Source organism: Hipposideros armiger, unplaced genomic scaffold (assembly GCF_001890085.2).
Source record: "Hipposideros armiger isolate ML-2016 unplaced genomic scaffold, ASM189008v1 scaffold_429, whole genome shotgun sequence".
Lineage (NCBI taxonomy): Eukaryota > Metazoa > Chordata > Mammalia > Chiroptera > Hipposideridae > Hipposideros > Hipposideros armiger.
In genome coordinates, this window is record NW_017731779.1 from 1,476,081 (window position 1) to 1,485,754 (window position 9,674).

A 9,674-nucleotide genomic window follows, 5' to 3' on the forward strand; every position below is an offset into this window, starting at 1 on the left:
ATTCACAAATTTGTGGAAATTAAACAATATACTCTTACACAACGAATGGATCAAAGAAAATCACAAGATAAACTGGAAAATACTTAGAGATAAATGAAAACAAAAACACAACATAACAATACTTATGGGATTCAGTGAAAACAATAGTAATAATGGGAGAAATTGATACCTATAAACACTAGTATTAAAAAGCAAGAAATATCTCAAATCAATAACCCAACTATACAACTTAACTAGAAAGAGAAGGACGAACTAAACCCAAATCTAGCAGAAAGAAGGAAATAATAAAGATTAGAGCAGAGATAAACAAAATAGAGAATAGAAAAATAATAGAGAAAATCAATGAAACTAAAATTTGGTTTTCTGAAAAGAGCAACAAAATTGACAACCTTTGGCTAATGGACTAAGAGAAAAAAAAGAGAAGACTCAAATCACTAAAATCAGAAATGTGAGTGGAGACATTACTACAAATTCTACAGAAATACAAGTAAAAGGGATTTAAGAGAGTACTATGAACAACTGTATGCCAACAAATTGGATAACCTAGGTGAAATAGACGAACTCCTAGAAACATAAAACCTATCAAAATTAAATAAAAAATAATAGAAAATCTGAATAAACCTATAACTAATAAGGGGATTGAACCAGTAATCAGAAATCTCCCCACAAAGAAAAGGCCTGGGCCTGATGGTTTCACTGGTAAATTCTACCAAACATTTAAAGAACTAATACCAATCCTCAAACTTTTGGAAAATGTTGAAAAGGAGGGAACACTTTCTAACTCATTCTATGAAGCCAGTATTACCCTGATAAAGTCAGGCAGAGGCATTACAAGAAAACTACAGACTAATATCTCTTATAAACATTGTTGCAAAAATCCTCAACAAAATACTAGCAAACTGAATTCAGCAACATGTTAAAAGGATCATACATCATGACCCATTGGGATTCCCATTCATTGATGCTGGGAATGCAAACAGGTACATTTTCCAGCAATTTCACACTGCCCCAGAAATTCCAGAAATTCCACTGAAATTCCACTGAAATGCCCCAGAAATTCCACTGTTATGTTTATACCAATGTTTCAGCAATTGAACTACCAGGTATATACTGAACAGAAAAATGAGATAAAAAATTCACCAAAGACAAATAGTACAATATCTATAGCAGCACTACTCAGATTAGCCTATTGTCTGGAAAAACAAAAATATATGGGCAAAGAAACATCAGACTCCTTTTGGAGTTGTCCAACCTAGGCAGCTATCAGTATATACCATACTGTTCCAATAGTATTAAACTTTGAAACCTCTTAATTAACATGATTCAATCAATTATTCAGGTGTAGCATAGTGTAGAGTTTAAGACCCTGGGTTCTGAAGCCAAACTGTATAGCTTACTAGACATTTGATTTTGGTCAAGTTACCTAAACTTTCCATTCTTCCATTTCTTCATCTGTCAAGAGGAGATGATAATGACAGTACTTTCCTGATAGAGTTTTTAGAAAGACTGAATGAATTAATAAAGCATTCAGAACATTGCCCAGCATATAGTAAATATTAAATCTCTTCCATATATTCTAATGCTGTGATATGGCACCAGAACAGATAGAACTACAAAAATAACTACATGTGGATGAGAATCAATGAGTCACCAAAATACATGAACTCTCAAAGGTTTGATAAAATCTAAAAACTCAAGCAATAGAAAGTGTAAAGATTGAGTTCAAACTGCTTTAATTTTTTCCTGGTGATTCATGGTTTGTGTCTGTATTTCTGATGAATACTGTTATTTGTGTCTTTTGCTTTGTTTTAGAAGGAGAAGGAGTTATACCCATAACTAATAATATGTTTCTGTTTTTGTGTTTTTAAAGGTAGCGTGAATATCTGAGTCATCTTTGTAGTCTCCATTAATACCCAGGGGATATAGTAGTGCTCAACGAATGTTCAATAAAGAGGGCAAGTTCTCATTTACGGTGTGCTCATTTCTATGTGGTTAGAAACCAAGCTGGGTCCTTATTTTATGTTTTGTTTTCAAGTAACAGGAACTGGAGGTGTAAAAAGAGAAATTGCTTTCCACAAGAAAGCTGTTTCTTCTGAAATTAGCAAAGAATGAAGCATGTTTTTTTAAAACAAAACAAAACAAAACAAAGCATAGTTTATCGAAATAAACATTTTCTAAGTTGCCCCTAAATAAGTAATGTTATCCCATGTAAGTAACTTCTATTTTACAGTATCCCAATCTTAACTGACATGAGGGACCCAGATGAATAAAAAAGAGTCAATGCCAGAATTTTAAATGTGCAAATTGAAAAAGAAATTCTTGTTCATTTTAACATTATGAAAAATTCCAAAATTATTAAAACTATCAACTTAGACCATCAATCCAGCACAACTTTAATTCAGTTATTTTAACTTTAAATATAGAAAGAAAAATTAAACACTGTAACTTAAATGTTTTTTAATTTTTTAAACTAAACAACATTTTAATAATAAGTACAAAATTAATTTAATTAAAATAGTTTTCAAGTCATCCATAATGATAACAGTCAGTCTAGGTTCGTAGCTCTTAGACCTTAAAATAATTTAATTTCTTGGCATCAATAAAGAAATTGATTGCACCAGGCTTTGTTCTAAGCAATTTTTTATTTTTTAATTTTTTATTATTATTAGTTTCAGGTGTACAGAACAATGCAATGCAATAGTTAACCTTTTCACTCCTCACAAAGTAACAACACCCCTCCCCCCATCCACTGCCCTCCCACCCCCAATCTCATACTTATCTATTACAATGAGTATTACTCAGCTATACAGGAGAAATTGTTCCACTAGCAACAATATGGATGGACCTAGAGAACATTATGCTAAGTGAAATAAGTCAGTCAGAGAAAGACAAATACCATATGATTTCACTTATATGTGGAATCTAAAAAACTGAATAAATGAGTAATGTAAGCAGAAATAGTCTCAGAGACAGAGGAAAAACTGAGGGTTGCTTGTTGGGAGCGGGTGGGGGTGGCGATGAAGGAGAAGGGGAAGAGATGAGACAATACAAATTGGTAACTACAATATGGCCTCAGGGATAAAAAAGACAGTCTGGGGAATATAATCAATAATGTTGTAAATATTTTTTAGGGGGCCAGATGGACTCATGTCTTGTTAGGGAGACCACTTCATAGACTGTGTAGAGGCCTGACCACTGCACTGTATTTCTGAAGCTGATGTTGAATAATATTGTATGTCAACTATAATTATATACAGATATAGTCACAGGATGTGGAATAGAGTGTTCTAAGCAATTTAGATACACTACTTCATTTAGTCCTTACTCTATTTTTCTCATTAAAAAACAAGGTTAGTGAAGTTAAATTACATACTTGAAGTCATAGCTTTAATAAAATTGGAACTTGGGTCTGACCAAGTACAGGTCTTTAAAGCAATCTCCCACTCTTCCTAAATATACATACATTTCTCACTACAGCTAGATTTTTTCACCTTTCATTGTCACCTGGAACGAAGCAAGTTTTACAGCAGTGGTATGTATAAGCAGGTGTGTCTGTTTCTGTCTTTTGGTGTTTTGTGTTTTGTTTTGTTTTGTTTTCAGTTTTTCTGCTAGAAGCCTGAATCATTTTAATATCGTTTTATTTTTTATTTTATTTTTTTTGTTTTTGTTTTTTTTTTTGTAAGCTGAGCCATCCTGCCACCTGTTGGCAGCTCAGCGGCTGCTCAGCTCGGGCCGGGCATCGAACCGCTGTTGCTCAGAGCTCAAACTCTTGAGCGAGCTCTTAACCAACTGAGCCACTCGGCCGGCCCTTTTATCACGTTTTAAAGTCCCCAAACATTTTCAGTACCCTAGGAAGGACCGTTTTTATTTGATTTCACATACATTAGCATTCACAACTTACCCCAAACTTGCTGAGTCACGTGTGGACGTCCAGAAAGGAAGAGAGGTGGTTGACAGGTAGTCTGCTCTTAGTCATATGCTATTGCTGATATTAATTTTTTTTTTCATTACTCAAGCTTAACATGGCAGTCTTTAATTTTCACAACAAAAGCTATTCTAATCAGTTTCAGTTATGTAAATTTTGTTGTCTAATGAGTAACTTCTCCACATTTCCCTTTTCAGTTTCCACCACTGCAGGGCATTGAAGGAAAAACAATGTTTTGTATCTTGTCAAAGGCTGGATGCTGGATCTTGGGGCAGGCAGCCAAAGTTTCCCGCGGAGAAGCCAAGATGTTGAAAGGGGAAGCCTAGATTTGGGGATTTTGATAGTTACCAATATCCCCTAAAATGCTGACCAAAAGCTTCATCTGGCTTTTATGCAAACACTTGACGTGTTAAACTCAGTTCTCAGATTGGGTAAATATAAGTTGGGATCATTTTTGCAAGCTTTTCCAAGGTTCACATGTTTTAGTTACTTCATATCTATAGAGAAGCATCTTTCATGTCTATGGCAGCATAAACTGTGGCATGACTTAGTCCATTTGTTTATCATTTATATCATTTACATCAAGAGGATCCAAACCCATAGCGGCTTAATCAGAGACCATAAATAACCTGATTGTGTGTCCACATACTAGAGCTGTGCTGGAGTGAAACCGGTGAAAACTAGGGGAAAATTAAATGAAAAGAAATAATTCAAATCAGTTGGGTTCCAGTCCAGACAGACATTCAGCTGTGGTTGAATTTAATTGTTCAAACTTCCTCACCACTGATGTATTTGGCCTTATACATTAATGAGAGTTATCATTTCCTTCAAAGTACATGGAAGTCCTGGAAAGGCAAATAATTGAGCTCAGACTTTTTTTTTTTAAGATTTTATTGGGGAATCGGCGAAGGGGAACAGACAAATTGCTATCCTTTTGTTCTTCAGTCTAGTTGTGGAGGACATCGCTTCACTGGCCCATGTTGGTATTAGCATTGTGCTCTTCCCGGGTGAGGCAGTAGCCCGCCGGCCATTGGACGGCTGTTCTCATTGGCTCACGGCAGCTTACCAAAGGGCACCCCAGCTGCCGGCCAGCCCCACTGAAGCCTACGCCGAGGCCAGCAACTCAAGGCAGCCTGGCTCCAGGTCGAGCTGTTGTTTACCATCTTAGCTGTAGGGGGCGCAGCGTCACTGGCCCTCATGTGGGATCCAAACTGGGGCCCTGCTGCTCAGAGCTAGCATCCCAATCCAACTCATTATTATTATTATTATTATTATTTATTTTTTTTTTTTTTAGCTGAGCCATCCTGCCACCTGTTGGCACGTCAGCGGCAGCTCAGCTCAGGCCGAGAATCGAACCGGTGACCCTGTTGCTCAGAGCTTGCACTCTTGAGTGAGCTCTTAGCCAACTGAGCCACTCGGCCGGCCCTTCAAGCCAACTCTTAACCAACGTGCCACTTGGCTGGCCCTTGAGCTTAGACTTTTAAAAAATATATAATTTATTTATTTAGAATAGGTAACATGTTCACATGATTCAAAAGTCAAGAGATTATCCTAGTAAAATTCTCCCACTAAGAACCCAAAATTCCACTCCAAAGACAACCAGTTTTGCCAATTTCTTATGCATCCTTTCTGATATACATGTTTTGCATATACAAACAAATATATATCTATGTATATTTTTTCCCTTTCAAAAAGTGCAAAATGTTTATCTGGAAAGATAGTGTACATAACATACAAATTAAGTGTACATAGTCTACATACTAAGTACCTAGTATGCAAAGTAAGTGTTCATAGTATTCATGTTCTATATATAATACAGTGTACACTAGCATACTCTGTTCTATACCTTCCTTTTCTGTTTAACAATAAATGCTTCTTGGAGATCTGTTTCATATCAGTACAGAAAGAACTTTCTTGTTTATGTGGCTGTCTAATGTAGTATTCTATTATTTTGATGTGCCACCACGTTTATTTAATCAGTTCCCTATTGATGGACATTTGGGTTGTTTCCAGTGTTTTCCTATTATAAAGTTACTGTGTCTGTCATTTTGCATGTATGAGAATATAGCTGTAGGGTTAATTTCTATAAATAGAATCGTTGTGTCATTTATAATTTTGATGGATATTGTCAAATTATTTTTTTCAGAGGTTGTACCAATGTAGATTTCCACTAGAAATGTAAGGGTTCATAGGTTTTCTTAGATCATTGAATTTACCCCTTATGAAAAGAAAAAAGGCATTTTCTACACTGCTATGGTCTGAATGTTTTGGTCCTCCACCCCCCCACCCCCACCCCTCCAATTCACATGTTGAAATCCTTACCCCAGAGATGATGGTATTAGGATGATACGGCCTTTAGGAGGTACTTAGGTCATGAGGTTGGAGCGCTCATGTACAAGATTAGTGTCCTTATGAAAGCGACTCCACAGAGTTCCCTTGCCGCTTCCACCATGTGAGGACACATGAACCATTAAGAGGGTCCTGACCAGCACACAACCATGCTGGTGGCTTGATCTTGGACTCCCAGTCTACGGAATTGTGAGAAATAAACTTCTGTTGTTTGCAAGCCACCTGATGTGTGGTGTTTTGTTATAGCAGCCTGAATGGACTACGACACACATCATCAGAGGTAGGCATTCTCCATTTCAGTCTCCAGGGTCCAAGTTGAATCTGACCTCCTTGCTGAAGGTTTCCTAGCATGTAGGATTTCCTTTTTCCTCTATTTCACAGTATTTGCTGCCCTCTCTTTTCAGTGTTTTGAGACATTTTCTTAAAGTCTCCTATTCTCTAACACTGGAATTATTACTTAATTCTTCATGAATTTATGCATTGTCTCCTCAGACTGTAAGCTCCATGACAGCATGAACTACATTTAATATTTCTTTAACTTCCCCACAATACCCCGTAAAAGATGCCCAGTGAGTAATTGTGACCCACTGAGATATTTGTAATGAACCGTAGGAAATGTGAGTGGAATTTCAGGTATTAAAGTGGCACTTTCTCTGTCTCAGCTTTGGCATGGAAAGGGAGGGAAACTGACCCTCAGGTTACAAACAGAGAGAGGAGAGGTGGAGGAAAATACACAGAGAAAAATTAGATTAATATGTTGAGATTTACCGCAATTCTGCCACAAAGCCTTCTTCTGTTAAATCCATTTACTTTTTATCTTGAAAATCATCCCCCCTCAAAATGCAAGCACTGGAACAGTTCAGAGCTCAGTTTAACCACCATTGTAGTCATCCCAAGAAGTCTCAAAGCGCTGAATGTGAGAGTGGTCCCCAGCCTAGTGATAATGCAGGCTTAGCAATTGGGTGGACCTTCACCTCCCTTCACCTCTCTTCACCTCTCTTCAACCAGGTTGCTGCTGCTCATTTCCTCAGGCCTAACCTGGGAGTGGGTGTCCCTTCTGCAGGACCTGGTCTTAACATTTCTGATGCCTTTCCGCTGGTTTGTCACCTAGCCTGAAAAGCTCTGATGAGGGATTGAATCCTGGGGCTGTGCGTGAAATTTCACTCCGCACTCCAGACTGCTACCCATCTCCCCAGGTTGACTGTCTCCTCAGACAGACAGGATTAGACGCTCTCACTTTCTGCAAGAAGAGATCTCTTCCAGAGGTCACACCGACAGGAAGGAGCAGGTTGGGAATCGGGAGCTTACTGATCATTTCCTTAAATGGATATTCTGAACTTCCGATCTATCCAACTGCATTTTTCTAGCAGAATTTGCAATCAGATCAGAAATTGGTGGGAAAATGGAGCCAAAATATGATAGCTTCACTACAATTAAGAAACTAAGAAGTGTATATTTCAGTCAATGTTCGGCTACTTACTCTCCATTCAAAATTAATGTAATAGTATCATGTATATATTCCTTCTAAATGGCCATTTTATATTTTTCTGTTGAGGGAAAGATGTAAGTAAACAATCAGCAAGAATTACAATCAAAACTCTCTTTTTTAAGCTTCCCGGTAATATCAGTGGAATTTTGCAGTCTTATTTATTTATTTTTGCCTTTTTGATGCCCCAATTTTTCTTAACTTTGCTGATTTGGCAGCAATCAGGTAAATGCAATACCCTTGTTTGATACACCTCATTGCCAGCCCATGGCATTAAATGTGATAATGTATGTAAATCTCAGTGTCTGGCATAGAGTACATGCTCAATAAATGCTAATTTTCATGATTATTAATGATAAAACCCGACCACTAACAATTGTCTTGGTTTGCTCAAACTTTAACTTCTTTCAAAATATAAATAATTCTGGAAATATTTAATATAATAGAGGGGGCGGGCCGAGTGGCTCAGTTGGTTAAGAGCTCACTCAAGAGTGCAAGCTCTGAGTAAAAGGGTCACTGGTTCGATTCACGGCCTGAGCTGAGCTGCCGCTGACGTGCCAACAGGTGGCAGGATGGCTCAGCTTAAATAAATAAATAAATTAATAATAATAATAGGGGTGAGTTGGTTTATTAATTTTCTTGAAACTTTGGGGTCCTGGGATAGGGAAAAAAATATAGAAATGGAATATATGTCTTCACAAATTTGCCCAGGGATATCAATAGTGCAAAAGTTAATTTTGAATTCTAAGTTTTAAAACAGTAATAATTTATATGTTTTCTAAAATAGTTAGATAAAAATATATTTGGTCCACTGTGGCAGATAGTCACATGCTTATAAAAGGGACTGGAGTCAAAGTTTAATGAAAGCTTATGGTCTATTTTTAGGCTAACTTTTCTATAATATGGACCCCTTCAACATCACAAAGTTCCAGCCAGAACCATGACCACCAAAGCCAGCCAGGAAGACTAGTCAGAAAGGTGGGATATCCTGATACCCAGTACCCATTTTTATTGCTTTGGTTGCCCAGTACCTGGCATAAATATTCTACCATCATCATTTCTGTAAAGACACTGATAATCTTTTTAAAAAAACATGTAGAATCTGACCCACATTCTTAGAAATCATCATCACCTTTTGAGAGTGTCTGATTTAGAGAAATGGTCAAAAGTCTCTTTAAAGTAAGCTTGATGACTAATTAAGCTAGATGACATATTAAAAGTTTTACACATCCTTGAATGGCAAGTGTTGTCATTTTGTTTTAAAACTATAAATCCTCTTATGGTCCCACCCTGTACCCAGCCTCTATCCTCAGCTTGGCGTCGTTCTAGGTTTTTCACTTCCTTTTCAGAAACTGAAGATTGAAATACATCCAGCTTCATATGGACCGGCTTATATGTCCATGTTTACTGATCTGAGAAGAGTACTCTCATAAAGGAAAGCCCCTCTGTTTCCCATAGCTGTCCTGACCACGCCTTCTCCTTCACCTTCCCTCCCTCCCTCAGATCTTCAATATGGATGACATAATTTTGACTCTTTTTTTGACATTGTCTTTAAAAGAAGGTATCAAGTGAGAGAGAATAAAATTTTTCTTTTAAAAAATTCTTTTGATATTTTTCATCATGCAGGATCCCAGAGTATGTTGTATAAACAGAGAAGCTATGAAAAGAACTAGGGAGGTGGCTGCAGATCTTTCAAGTAACTATCTCCACTGGGATGTTAAACTGGTTTTATAAAATATGTAGAAAAACAAGAAAATGGACATGCTGATACACTGGAAACCAAATAAATAAGAATATTTTATTAAATTAATGCAAGTGTAAACAGTGAAATCAAATGCAGGGTGAGATATCATCTCTGCCTATGCCATTTACAGTGAAACACAAGACAAAGAGATAATGTGCCTTTCAAATCCC